The 14,605-nt window shown below is 33.5% G+C and overlaps 1 protein-coding gene across 21 annotated transcripts in view; it reads left to right on the plus strand.

Annotated features, from left to right (window-relative positions):
- Cadps2 (calcium dependent secretion activator 2) overlaps positions 1-14,605 on the plus strand; it is a 554,060-nt gene that overhangs the window by 272,036 nt on the left and 267,419 nt on the right. The window lies entirely within an intron of this gene.

Below are 14,605 nucleotides of genomic sequence, written 5' to 3' on the forward strand. Positions count from 1 at the left end.
CCCCTTTTTTTTTTTTTTTTGGTACCAGCGATCGAACTAGGGTCCTTATGCTTGCGAGGCGAGCATCAAACTAGGGTCCTTATGCTGGCGAGGCAAGCAGTGGAACCACTGAGCCACATCCCCCCCTCCCCACTTTTAAATGCCCTCAGCAACAGATTCCATCTCTGGGAAGAAGCACCTTTTTTCCTTAATTGTGGCTGCCTTCCTTCAATTGTGGACCTAACCATGTACTCTTTACTTTTTTTTGAAGGCTCAATTTGGATGTTCTCTGTAAAACTTTTCTTGAGCCTGTGACCCTCCACCCACTGGCTTCCGTAATAATCTCGTGTACTCTCAATCCCTGGAACTCTCACTGTGTGTTCTGTTTCTCTCCTCCCTCCCTCCCTCTCTCTCCCCCCCTTCTCCCTCTTCCTCTCCCTCTTTCCCTTCCTCCCTCCCTCTCTCCCCACAACTCTGTCCCCTTCTCTCTCCCTCCCCCACCCCACTCACTCTCCTCTCCTTTCCTCCTCCCACCTTTAGAACTGTGATCACCCTAAAGACAGAAGCAAAATCTTTTTCAGCATTAAATCCCCAATATCTAAGTCATGAATTCACCTCCATTTGATAAAACATTTGGCATCCATTACATGACAACAATTTTATTTTGAATCTTTTATTGAAGTCATGGAGTAATCCATCTACAGGGAGGCTACTGATTTTTAAAAAAGTAAATGTGCACATAAAACTTGGGCATGCTTTGACTAGCTGTTGGTTATTCATGCATGAGAAAGTTAAACATGAGTCCAAATGGATTTAGTAGCATCTAGGAATCAGTTGCCATCCTAATATCCATCCATTATACAATTAAATGCAATCTGCTAAGTGGCAATATACTGATTCCTTTCTGTGACCCAAATTTTCCTTCATAAACTATAAGTAATACAATATTAACATCCTATCTTACATAGTCAGAACATTTTTGCAGCTATAAAGATGGCAAATACTATAAAAACCTTTATGACTCACATGGAATATCTTTTGGAAAAAATACTCCTTAAATGTGAGTTGGAATTCTAAATTTTAAAGTATGGAATATATTTTTTAAAAAGGACATCTTTGTAATAATGGTAAATTTTTTATTTAACCAAATACACAACTGTGCTTGTTTTCAGTTAAAAAAATCTCCACCCACGTTGCTTGCTTCTTTTGCTTATGTAAATAAAAACTAACAAAGCAATAGCTCAAAATGCATTCATATAAGTTAAGTTATCTAAGAAAAAGGGAGTTGTAGTTTTGAATACCCAACCATGCCATTATATTCCATTTTTTGTTAACATTTTTCTGTGGTTAGATCTAGGTAACGTTTCTTTAGAATAATGTGTTGTCTGTACATTATTCCTAAAAAAAAAAAAGAGTTTCAACATGTCAAGTCCTCTTCTGCCACAACTTCTGTAGGCTTCCCTTGAAAGAAAACCAATGTATTTATCCAACTGAATTAGAATGCAAATCTACAGTTAAATTTTCTGATTCATCCAGTTATAACCCTGTAATACAGGCATATTATATTTTCTGGTCTCTGATCCATACCCGATGCTTTTAAACACCCTCAGCAACAGGAGCTTCCTAGGAAGAAGCACCTTTTGTCCTTGAACGTGGCCTGCCTTCCTTAAATCTGGACCTAACCATGTACCCTTTACTTTTTAAAAGTAAATTAAAATAACTATATTATTTAATTGATTAATTTAATATTTCTGAGATATTAATAAAGAAATTGGAGTAAACCATTTTCAAACTTTTAAACTTTTGGTTTTACAAGCACTTACTTTTACAAAGTGAACTTTGCCTCATTATGTAGTTTATTTCAGTGAAGAATTTGTAATGAATAACCATGATAGCATAAGCAGACACATGGCACTCAATTCTTGTGTGAAATATTTTCTAACAATTCTTTACTGAAACAAAGCATACACACGATGATGTAAGAGTAGAAAAAATACACCCTAAAAGACAAGTGGAAAAAATTATCAAAAGTATCTTAAATACCACAAAGCTTAAAAATAAATTTAAATTGTCAAAATGATAGTCTTTGTTTTAGTTTTTTATGTCATATTAAAATATAGAATAGTTTTCAGAGTCCAGTTTTTAATCTTCTTTATAGCCTTCTCTCTCTTGCATTGATAGCATTATCTACAGAAAACTCTCTTAAAATATGAAATGCCTTTCATGTTTTTGTGTTTATCAGTGGCAGTCATATCTGTATGTCCAATCTGTGTAATTGTCCAGTGTGGCAGTAATTTAGTGAGAATAGTTCCTGACCTAACAGTTCCCTTCCTGTGTTTAGCACAATAAAATATGTCAAGAAAACTTGATCATCCAAGTGCTGTGGCCCTCTTCATAGTCCATTAAGCATTAAAGTATTTTCTGTCATTCAATGATTCATTCATTGAACAAGTAATTATTGAATCCTACACAGTGTCAAGCACTCTGGGTTCTGTAGTTAAAATGATAACTAAAATCAATGGTGGTTATGATAAAGGATGCTTGGTAGTCTGAAATGAGCCATTAACAACTAAATACCAGGAACACATAATTACAAAATAGGTAACTGCTTTGAAACCAAAAATATGATTCTACGTGAATATATAACAAAATAACTTATTTGGGGCATCATGTAGCAGAGCAGATAGAATTGGTTATGGAAAACATTCTGAGAACATAACTCTGAACAGAAAGACAAGGAGTGGTTAATGAGGCATTGGTAAGGCTGATTGACTAGATACAGGGATCATTACTATTGAATAGATCAAGCAGGTATAGAAGTCCTGTGGTAGGAACCTTCTGGGTGAAGATGCTTGGAGAGTAGATAAGTCTAAATAGTATGCGTATATCCAGCTTTGAGAATCATATTAAGGATGTTAATCTTGAGCCTGCCATCTGGTTTTCTTACAGTCTCTTCATTTGCCTTTGCCCATAGCGACCTCAGTCTAAATAAGAGGTTTTGCTTTAATTTATAGACATGATCTTTCTAAGAACTTCTCAAAGCTATAAAATCTTTCTGTAGGAAATAAAAGAGAACTGATTCATATTTTGGAGTTTAGTGAGAAAGAACCATTCATAATTATATTTCGTGGGGAAAAACAATAGTTACTGCCTTTTCTCGTGACAGCAGACTGGTAATTATTTCAATTTGCAGCTGGATGAAGTACCTCGTAGATTTTTCTAGTTGAACTTTTCAAGTTACCTTAGCCCTCTTTTCATGTATCTATTATCCTGATTTATTGTTTCCTGGTCATGTTATCCTAAGCTGACCTTCTTGTGTCTGTGTGCATGGTCTGCCTGTTCGCTCCTGAACTCTGTGCTCTTCTAGTACACCACCACACCTCTCTCATTTGGCCTTTTTGTTTGACTTTGGTCATGCTAGTTGGCATGAATCTTTACCCATGTTTTATATTTTATTACCATCTCCACCTTGTTAAAATAAGGCTTTTTTAGCAACTATGATAGCCAAGTGAATAAAGAAAAAATGTACATGTACAAATGTACAAAATAGGTAAAGAGACCTGAATCTTGGATCTTAAGAAAGCTAAATGTGTCTCTAGACTTCTCAGTGACATATTGACACCAGGATACACAAGGAGACAGTCTTTTTGAGCTTCCATAACAAAATACCCTAAACCAAATGGCTTATAAACAACAGACATTGCTTTTTCACCATTCCAGAGGCTGGAAGTTCAATGATTAAGGCAGTGGCATTTTTGCATTCAGCCTCTAGTGGGGATCTCAGTTCCTGGCCCATCTACAACACCTTCTCACTGTGTTTATACGTGGTAGAAGAGTGTCTCTCTCGAGCTACTTTTATAAGGACAGTAATGTCATTTGGTGTTCACGACCTTCATGACCTAATCAGTTCCCAGATAACCTAATGTTGCCTCCATTTGGGTAAGGGTTTCAATGTATGAATTTAGGAGGATGGAAACATTCAGATCATGGTAGCTGTGCTCTGGTGAATTGCAAAAAAAAAAAAAAAAATCATAGATGGTTGATAGATGGGTTTCACTTCATTTGTTTTTTATGAGTAATTATGTGAGGCAGTGTTCCTGTTGTATAGATAAGAAAACAGAACCTCAAAATGTATAACTGGCATACCTAAATCAATTGAGCCTTTGAGCAAGGAGACCAGCATTCCAACCCATTTCTCTTAGATTACAGTCTATATTCTTCTTGTACATCATTGTATTCTCTCTTGAACATATGAGTCTACATTTATATCAAGAGCATAAAGGTAGAAGCAGTGGGAATATAGCCATACCTGACAGAGGAATAAACATATAAAGTCTACGCAGTAGACCTCTGCCTTCAGATGAAAGCCACCGTGGTCTGGCTCAGTACTGCTGTACTGGTTTATATTCTGTACCTTTCCCTTTTACCTTAAGCCTGAGTTTTTGGAAGCTAGTATCTGTTTTCCTTCTAAATATCATTCCAGAATATGCCCATAGAAGGACGAGAATTACAGAAAGTCATTATTTAAATGTTCTTTCAAATATTGGACAGGCAAATCTTGGAGAAATATAGATATTTAAATGTTCTTTCAAGTAGATAGGTAAATGTTGGAGAAATACAGATCATATCAGTGATTTACATCCCTTTAAAATCTTTATCCCACCTATGTTTTTCATGAAATTTTTCCAAACAAAAATCAACTTAAATGTTCTTAAGCTTTAGAAGCATATCTGTGTAGCATTTATCTTCCAAGGTATCTCCGAATTTTAGTTGTTACTGTCATCAGAAATCTACAACAGAGGTTGGGATTTGGCTCAGTGGCACTATGCCTGCCTTGCAAGTACAAAGTCCTGAGTTCAATCCCAGATACAAAAACAAAACAAAACAAAACAAAGCAAAACTACAATAGGTGAGGATTTCCTTTCCTAAATAATGGATCCACAAGTGTCACACCTCATTCCTCGAGAGCCTGCTGGCATCATGTCACCACTATGTAGTGCACCTCTGAACTGGTTTCTCCACTGGGTACTCTGGTACTGATTTTGAGCTCTTGCCACATTCCTGAAGTCTGCTTGAGTCTGTGCCACGTGTATGCTTTTGCTGAAAGCCTAGTGCTTTAGACTCTCTTCTTAGATCCCATAGAAATAGGCTTAGGCCACTTGATCTTCTCTGGCATCCAAGACATTTGTAGAAAATCTTTCCCCTATTGCTTCCATACTACATCTGTGGAGTTGAAGATTCTATTTCAAATATAGAAACTGTCATTTGGAGAGGAAAGTAGTAGTAGTTTTATCTTCAGGGAGATCCTAAGAGGACCATTCCCAGGGGTAAGCAATAAACCTGTATAGATGATTCAGCCTAGTATTTCCCTTTTAAAGTCTTCCATGTTGCTTCTCAAAGACTGAGAATCTTTTTATCCATGGAGGAGCTGAAGCAGTTGAGGATATTTGCTTTTATGTATAAGCCATTGATACTAGAATGTACCACATTATAGTATATGGCAATCTCAAGAGCTTTAAATTGAGGAAATATAAAGCAAAACATTTTCACAGCATCCACTGACTGGGCCCAAAGAACATTAGCTCCCCTTACAACTCCATCAAAAGAGACATTAATTGTTGGAGGATATCTGGCAAAGCAAGTACTAGTAACTGATGGAGAGTATAATGTACTAATTTAATATGTGGCGCTGCTTACTTAATGATAATTATAATCATCAGTTTGGAACCAGGTCTTTTAAATTTTTATAGTGCTTTTTAATCTTTAAAGGATAACATATTGATTCTATTACATTTAAAGTGATTTCTTTTCTCCAGTTCATGTAATACATCCAAGTTTCATTTTGGTTCAAAGAAAAAAAAAGGAATAAGTAAGTTGATACAGTCAAATAAGCTTGAAGGTATAGAAACAGTATGAACATAGCATCAGTAAATTTTGTAGAAGAATAAATATAAGTGTATGCAGTATAGTTGTAAACAGTTCTCTTACATTTTAAGCTTCACTCTGGGGATTTGTGTGTGCCTAACAAACTGTGCTTTAAGATTAATTTACTTTGTATACCATTATTTAACTTGTCTTTATATAATCTCTTTAAAATTTTGATTTCATTATATAAAAACTGCTTTTTAGTACAGCCTTAACCATGCAAAATTGTAATGCAAGATGGGACAATTTTATTTTTCATTAGATACTTCAAGCTAATCCTTTTGACTACCCTGCTATTAAGAAGGGAATGGAAAATGCTTGTGAGAGATTATGCCTTCTGTCTTTTCTGAAGCCTCTGTGCTAACATGCTTGCTAGACTTTCTCGGAAGAAAATGATACATGTTTAATATACTTTCCGTCCTCTGGATATGGAGGTTTAATGGTACAGATTCTTCATAAAAGAGAGTCAGATGTTAGAGGATGATTTATACTTTTATTCTTGAGGCTTTGGCCATCTTTAGCGCAGCCAAATGGGAGCTGTCTGGTTGAAAGGAAAAGGAATATCTAAGTGACAGGGACTGCGAGGATGAAGGTGAAGCCTTTTAGGAGTTTTTTTCTATTTTAAAAGTTATCATTACCCACCCTGACCCATCCCACTAAAATTTTCTGCCTTCGCAGAGTATGAGGTGTCACATACATCCCAGAATTTCTTTTCTCCCTGTTATGTCTAAAGAAGGATATAAATGCATTGTCTTTTCATCGCAACAACAGGTTTTAATCAGTGTATTTTATAGATTGTCCTAAAAGCCTAGAAAGATAGAACATAGATTTTTTTTGAAGAACACTTTCTAATTCTTCTGCTAAGATGGACATCATGTCATTTTATCCTGTAAATTATTTTAAAGGAATATTTGAAGATTACATATAAAGCCACATTAAAATTAAAAGTAATTCTCAACTTACAATCTCCTTGCCTGTTCCAGAATGGAACTTCTACCTGCTTTTTGTCCTCCTTCTCCCTGCTCCTGTCCCTCCCTTCTTCCTGCTTTCTCACTGTTTAGTTTGGTTTTGTTTGTTTTTTTATCCTTTGCCATGTTCTATTGTAGTTGTTCTCTCTCTCTCTTTGTAGTTTCTGATTGTAGTGTCAAGTTTTATGGAACTGATTAAAAATTTGATGTTCAAATTTCATTTTTTTTCCAGACAGATATTTTCATGGACTTTAGAGCTAAAGTAATACTATTACCATGGATGCTAATAGAAAGAGTTAACATTCTGCTTATTTTTTATGAAAGGTTTTGTGCTCTCTTGCCAGTGTTAATATGACGCATTTTCATTTGTGCCGCAAGAGTATTATGAGGACAGTATTATTAAGTTACGGTTATGTGCTGCCCAAAGTCTTTTTGCTTATTAGAGTTGTTTTCCAAGCTCAGAAACTGTTGCCAAATCCAACGCTATTTAACTTTATCTATTACCCTTGCAGTCCACTGTAGGAAAGACTTCAAATATTGTCTCTGATTTTTTCTTTAATCGATCAACTTTTTTTGTTTGTTTCATGTGAAACTGTTTAAAACAATATTGTGATGGTTATATATTTAATCTCATTCAGGTGGATATCTTTGATGTACAGATGTACATAGTAATTCTTTTGATTTTATTGATAAAATAGAGGGGTATTGCTTTGTAGTCTCAAATGACAATGTGATTTGCAGGACAAATGTCTTATGGCTGCCAAAGGGATGCCATAGTTTTACTCCTGGCCACAGCTGTATTGCTTTGTGTTTATTACTAACCGCAGTGTGGCTCAATTTAGATATTTCAAATTGAAATTTCAAATACAGTACTTCTATAGTATGTAAACAACAGAAATAATAACAATTATGGGAATTTGTATAAACACTGTTCACCAACCAGTTTAAATGGATTTATTTACATGTACAGAAATTTTGTTTTAAAATGTACTCAATATATAAAAGAAGTTTAAAACATATTCTGATTATTACAGTTAAAATGGAAGGCCTATGATGGGAAACAGGGAGATAGACTTTGTGGAAATAGGAAGGGGATCTGCAGGTGTTATGAAATGGAGGAAGGAAATAAAAGGATCAAGTTCATATATGTTTATCTACAGTTCCCATGATGAATATACTTATTAGGTATCACACATATATACTAATAAAATGTTTAATGGAAGGATTTATGCTTATAATAAAGTTTGGAAATTGTAGCAACTACTTGTGTTTTATATTACAATGAAATGTTTAAAATTTGACTTGATTCTAACAAAACAATTTGCAGTAAATTTTATTATATAGGTAAACTTTTTATGAATTGGCTTACTTAAGGAGACATTTTTCTACTTAAAAGCAGTTGAGATCCTTGGGTTTATAAAGGTGTTGACACATGCTTCCTTCAAATCTTATTAGGACTTGGGCACATAGCATCAGACTGGTATGGGGGGCGAGATCTTGGTTTACCTCAGAAGTCTAGCCTTGATCTTCTGTTCTTTTCAATATTTATGTAAAAAACAGTTGAATGTATATAAGAATATTAGTCACAGAATTGCCTGCAGTATTGAGACTGGAAATAATCGTAAGGTCTACCACTCAGAGAAGTGGTGTAATAAATGCTGATAGAATTTTGCAAAAGGAATCTGTTACAGTTTTAACAAAAATCATGTGATTCCATGACTGGATGAAAGAAGTTTATTTAAAATAAAGTATCACATAAAAGAATATGCATATAGTGGCATAGTTTGTAATAGCTAAAACTTGGAAACAGCCCATCTTCCCATCTATTGGAAAATGGATAAAGAAGATGTGTTTTTTCTATAAAATGGAATACTACTCAGCCATGAAGAATGAGAAATTAGAGTCATTCATAGGAAAATGGATACATATTGAGGATCCTAAGTAAAATAAGTCACACATGAGTAAATACCAAATAGTTTCTCTGGTATGAAAAACTATAATAGTACACAAGATACTAATGGGATAATTAAGAGTGTGAAATAGGAAGAAAGGGGCTAAAGGTGTAGGGAAAGTGGGAAGGGTAGGGGAAAGGAAATAAGTGAAAATAAAAAATATGAGAAAATGAAAAAATGGAAATAAAGAGTTTGTAAATGAGGAGGGGAGGAGGGGATGAAGGGAGGGCGGGGACAAGGGGAAAAAATGAGAAAGAAGACCTGTCATGTGAAGGTAGAGGATCCCAGTAATGAATGTAACTGTATTGTAGGCCTAGATTGTACCAATAAACTCAATAAAAAGAAAAAAATGCATAGAATAGTTTGAATATCCCATTTATTTTAAATGAATAATAAAAGTACATTTAGGTACACATACACTTTATTCAGAAGTGTACAGAGACTTGTGTAAGCCTGGGCTTGTAGTGTACAAGTCTATTGTGACACGTGACAGGGTACTCTTCATAAGCTCATTTGTTCTCATTTCTTTTACTACCATTTTTATGTTAATCACTCTTAAATCTCTATCTTCATTTACAAAGAAGAATCAGAATCTTGAATTTACCAAAATAAATTCCTTTATATCTTATGGATTGGATTATGGTAAATATTATATCACCAGTCATCCATAATTCCATGAAAACTTAATATTTGATGCATACACACACACACACACACACACACACACACACGCACATTATATAACCTTTGCTTGGGTCTGAGAGATAACAGAAATGTTGAACATTTAAATATCAAGTTTGCCTAGAATTTTCCATGAAACTGTCTTGATGGATCATATTAATTAGGAATGCTGTATCTAAAACCATTCGTATAGTGCTTACAATTGTTTTCAAAATGCCTTCAGAGTTTTATTATTTCATTTCTATTTATGTGACTGATAATCACACTAGTAGTTCTTTTATTAAACCTAATTCCCAATTTTAAGAGGTTATTACATTATTCAGCTAAGAAAAAAAAGGTGGCCCTGTTTATTTGTATTAGGGAGGTATACTGAGTCCTGATAATGTATGTATTTTACATATACACATGCCCAACTGGCTACATACTCTTTCACAAAAGGCTTTACTGTGCTTATCTCCATTTGGAGCAGAATGATGACTAATATAAAGATATCAGCAGGTATAGGCAAAGGATACAGGTTTCTTTATGTAGGTCAAGGATACCTGAATAACAATAGCTTCACAGGGCATGGACACATCTGAGCGTACACAACTCCATATTGTATCGCTTCTCACCAAATATGACCCATTGAATTCAAACTCAGTTTTCTTAGAAAAAGACTGCACAAAATAAACTACTTGAAGTCCAGTGTATAAAACTTTTGATAAAATTTTCTGTTTCCCAAGAGAATAAGTAAAGTACATCAGTACTACCCAGTATAAGGTGTTAGAGTGAGTCACAAACCAAAACTTGTATTTAGGCAGATTGTTTTAATTAGTAATATATCATTTTAATCTTAAAATATCTCAATTTATCTATAGTTAAATTGTTTAAAAAACACCAACATAAAAAGTACTTATGGTTATATATAATTTTTAAAGATTCATTTGTATGTCAGTAATTGGATCTTTTTATATGTTGTAGTATAAAATTGGTAATGCACATGGAATTACATGTCATGGTTGATTATTTTAATAACTATAATAGATTAATGGTAATTTGGTGAAGATGTCATTTTGAAAAGGACTCATTAGGTTGGAAATGGAGGAAAAAGATAATTTAGCTATAACTTTTGTATATACATGCAGTAGTTAGATAAATAAAAGAAATAGATCCCTTACAGCCCCAAGATACAAAATTATATGAAATCATTTAACAAGAATATGTAGAGCAGTGAATAGAAAAGAAGTTTAAGACTTCACCAAGAATTACAGCCAATTTCATTAGAGATTTTCCTTTTTGCTGAGAAAGAATATAAGTTGAAATTGTCTGTTTCCTTTTCGTTCTAAGAGAAATTGCCATCTTCGAAAATTATAATAAATGAAACAATATAACACAGTTCACAGAATTGTAAGGCATAAAGTTCAAAACTCAACCTGTTCATATAATTTTATAAATATATGTGACTTTTAACCCAATAATATTGGAACAAATAAAAAATAGGGTAAAATTGCCATTTTATATCATTTTATATCCATACTTATCTTCTCTATATGTGTACTTTCTTCATAATATGGATTTTCCATTAACACATTCATGGCATGGCCATAATTTGTACATCTTGCTGCCAGGCAACTTGAACCATCAGAGATTCATGCATCATGTCCCATTGGGTAGCTTTTTAAAATTAATTTTATTAGTAAAAGACCAATAAAAGCAACTGCAGCTATCTGTACCACCAGTGGTATGAGCTGACTGATGAGTCAGTCATGTATGTACCACCAGTAATTCAAGCCAGTGGAAATATCTTAAGGGATTTGAATAATTTCTGTATACTTTTTTACTGGTTTGTATTTTCAGAATATTTTAAAACACAAATATTAGTAGTTTTTGAGAATCCTCCAAGTTACAGTCGTAATCCAGTTCCATAGCTACCAGGAAACCATGAAAAATATATAGCTGCTAAGAGTGCAGGGCAGAAAAGAGAGATATATGTTACAGAATATAATACAATTATTTGTTAGGTGTAATTCATTAGAATATAAATTTCAAGAGGATAAATTGCTCACATTCTTTCTGCCACATATAGGTACTTGATAATTTTTAATATGAGTAAGTGGTATTTGGTGTGCTTTTATTCCCTTTTTTACTGTATTGATATTATGTTTCTGTTTATACTCTCTTCAGTACTTAGAATTATTTGCATAGGAAAAAAATCCTAGAAATAGTTTTAATGGATGAGAAGAACATGTATTTTGGCTCCTGATACAGATTTCCAGTAGAGTTAATTTAATAGCAAATGTATAATTAATGTCAGTTATTTCAGTGGTATATGAACTACATTGTATTTTCATAGCCGGGAAGTCCTGCTGCCCTAGTAAAGTTGCTTTCTAGATATTTTATTCATTTGAAAATTTACACTGAAAGCCTGAAACCTGATAAATAATCCATTCACACAGTGCAGAAAGGCAAATTTTTTTTGAGGGGGTACTGGGAATCAAACTCAAGTCCTCACACTTGCAAGGCAGTCACCAGAACCACTGAGCTAAATCCCCAGCCCTAGGCAGAATATTTTGATTCAAGCAAATTGACCAAAAAGGTTTTGTGTTTATTTTATTACTTAATACTGAAAAAATAGGGAGATAATAACTGGTATTAATTACTAAAAATGTTTAAATATGCCAATTAAATACAAAACAAGGAAATATCTAGGTGAATATTGAAGATAAGCCTATTATCTCCTCCTCTCCTTCTTTGCCTTTTTTTTGGGGGGGTGGGAGCAGGGCTCAAGTTTTTAATTAATTTCTAACTGTATATTTTTAATATTTTAATTTTTAATAGAAATTATCAAAGTGCTACTGGTTTTTACTTTATCCTGGAATATGGGGATGTATAAAATGATTCAATGCTGACATTTATATTTATACATCCCTTTAAATTGTTGACTGTCAATAAAACCGTTGTCTCCTGGCTTGTTACAGTCAGGATCTTCTGGTATCCTTGTAGCTCGGCTTCTCCTTGGCTGAAAAATACCTTCCTCATTTCACAAAAACTGGCCATCAGCGTTCCCTGTCCTTGGCTCACTAGTACCAGACCTTGTAATTAGATATATTCTTAGATAACCTACAGGTCCCTATAATAATAGTCTACCGATTGTCTACCAGGCCCTGCCTTAATTGACATACTAGTTTTGAAAATGGATATCTCAGATTTCTTTCCAGGTTCTAGATTTTTAATACCTTTTTTATATATTTTAACAAACCTGTATTCTGGTATATGATTGCTTGTACTGAAATACACTGATTAAGGTATCTTGCCTGACTTCTATGTCTGCTATTTTATCACTGTTCCTAACATAGTGTTCTTTCTCCACTTTTAAAAATTTTAATAGTTGAAAAGTAATCATGGTTTTCAACCATGAGATTATAAACTTTCTTTCCCAACATATGTATTTGTATTTATACATACAGTAATGTATTGCTTAACAAGTGGGAATGGATTCTGTGAAATCCATAATTAGGTGATTTCAGTGTTGTGTTAACATAATAGAATGTACTTGCAGAAACTAAGATGATGTGGCCTGTATACACCTTTGTAGGGAGACCATCATCTATGCAGTCCATTATTGATCAAAATGTTATGCATGCCATATCTGCACATACACACAAATGTGTATGCTCTATATACCATATAAATGATGTTATATAATGTATCATTGATATGTAACATACATATCCTCTTTGCATCATATATACAATGTACCTATGGTATATATGATTTATACATATATGCATATATGTATCCTGTATCATTGATATGTAACATACATATCCTCTTTGAATCATATATACAATGTACTTATGGTATATAGGATTTATACATATATGCATATATGTATCCTAATTTATTTATATGTATATTTCTAATAAAGAATGTTTTTTAAACCAGTTAAAGGTCACAGACCAAAAACCTAGAGCGGTGATCACACTTAAATATAAAATGCCAAAAATATTCCCTTTAAGAAAAAATTCAACAGAAATATCAATATAAAATTCAGGACCTTGGCTACTTTAGCATAGTAGGAATTGGGCAAGAGAGGAACATGTGACCAAGTCATGGCACAGAGGGACTCTCCTCAAGATTTCTAATACTTAATAAGATCCATCAATATTTTTATCTTTAGCAAATGGTGTCCTGAAGTACAGTGGGAATTTCTAAAGAACATAGAAAGCAGTTTAAAAGTTTCCAAATGATTTTAAAATTAGAGGAGAAAAAAATAATACATAAAATTTTTATAAAAGTTCAGAATTCTATGGAAAGTACCATACAAGACAACCAGGGTATGTCATTGGACACTCCTCCACAGTTGTTATCTGAATGGTCTGTGTTCGAGGCTTAAGTATCTACACATTAAATGGAGAATTTTGATTCTGAGTTTATTTTTATTTTTATTCCTAATTTATATATGCTTTTCCTCAGCATTGGATTTCCTCAGCATGAAATTCTGTGAAATGGCAAGAAGAAAAAAAAAAGCCTTTGCTAACACTTTTCTAGCAGTCTGAAATAGAAATTAAACTGCTTTTCCATCATAATTGAATCTCTTTTTCCTCTGGCATATGACTTCAGTATCAAAAGAAAAAAAATATATAGATAGTAATTTTTAAACCACTGGAATGGACTCTTCTATTCACATTACAATATTATAAACGTAGGAAAGAAGACAAAGACAATCTCAATTACTCAGTTTTTATTGTACGTGGTTTCCTCAGTTGCCTAGATTTCATAGACTTTCTGAATAAGATTTATAAAATATAGACAGCTCTATGAAAGTTATAAATTGTTTTCTTTAAAAGAACATAAAACAACTGGCATGTTTTATTTGGTGTTTTATTTTTTAATGTGAGTCTTTATTGAATCTCTAATTTTTTGCTCAGTGGCATGTTCTTCATGCTGTGCTGAGTCTCATTGCCTGGGTTCTCTCAGAGTAGTAAGTATTGATAAGGTTTTTCACATCAAGTATGTGCCAGTTTGTCAATAAGCTAAAATGAATTGGTGTGTGATAAAGACAAGATGCTATTAATTAAAAGATAAGCCAAGAAAACATATTATTTTGTTATGATG

Source organism: Fukomys damarensis, unplaced genomic scaffold (assembly GCF_012274545.1).
Source record: "Fukomys damarensis isolate Sample0158 unplaced genomic scaffold, DMR_v1.0_HiC HiC_scaffold_4, whole genome shotgun sequence".
In the NCBI taxonomy this organism is placed as follows: domain Eukaryota; kingdom Metazoa; phylum Chordata; class Mammalia; order Rodentia; family Bathyergidae; genus Fukomys; species Fukomys damarensis.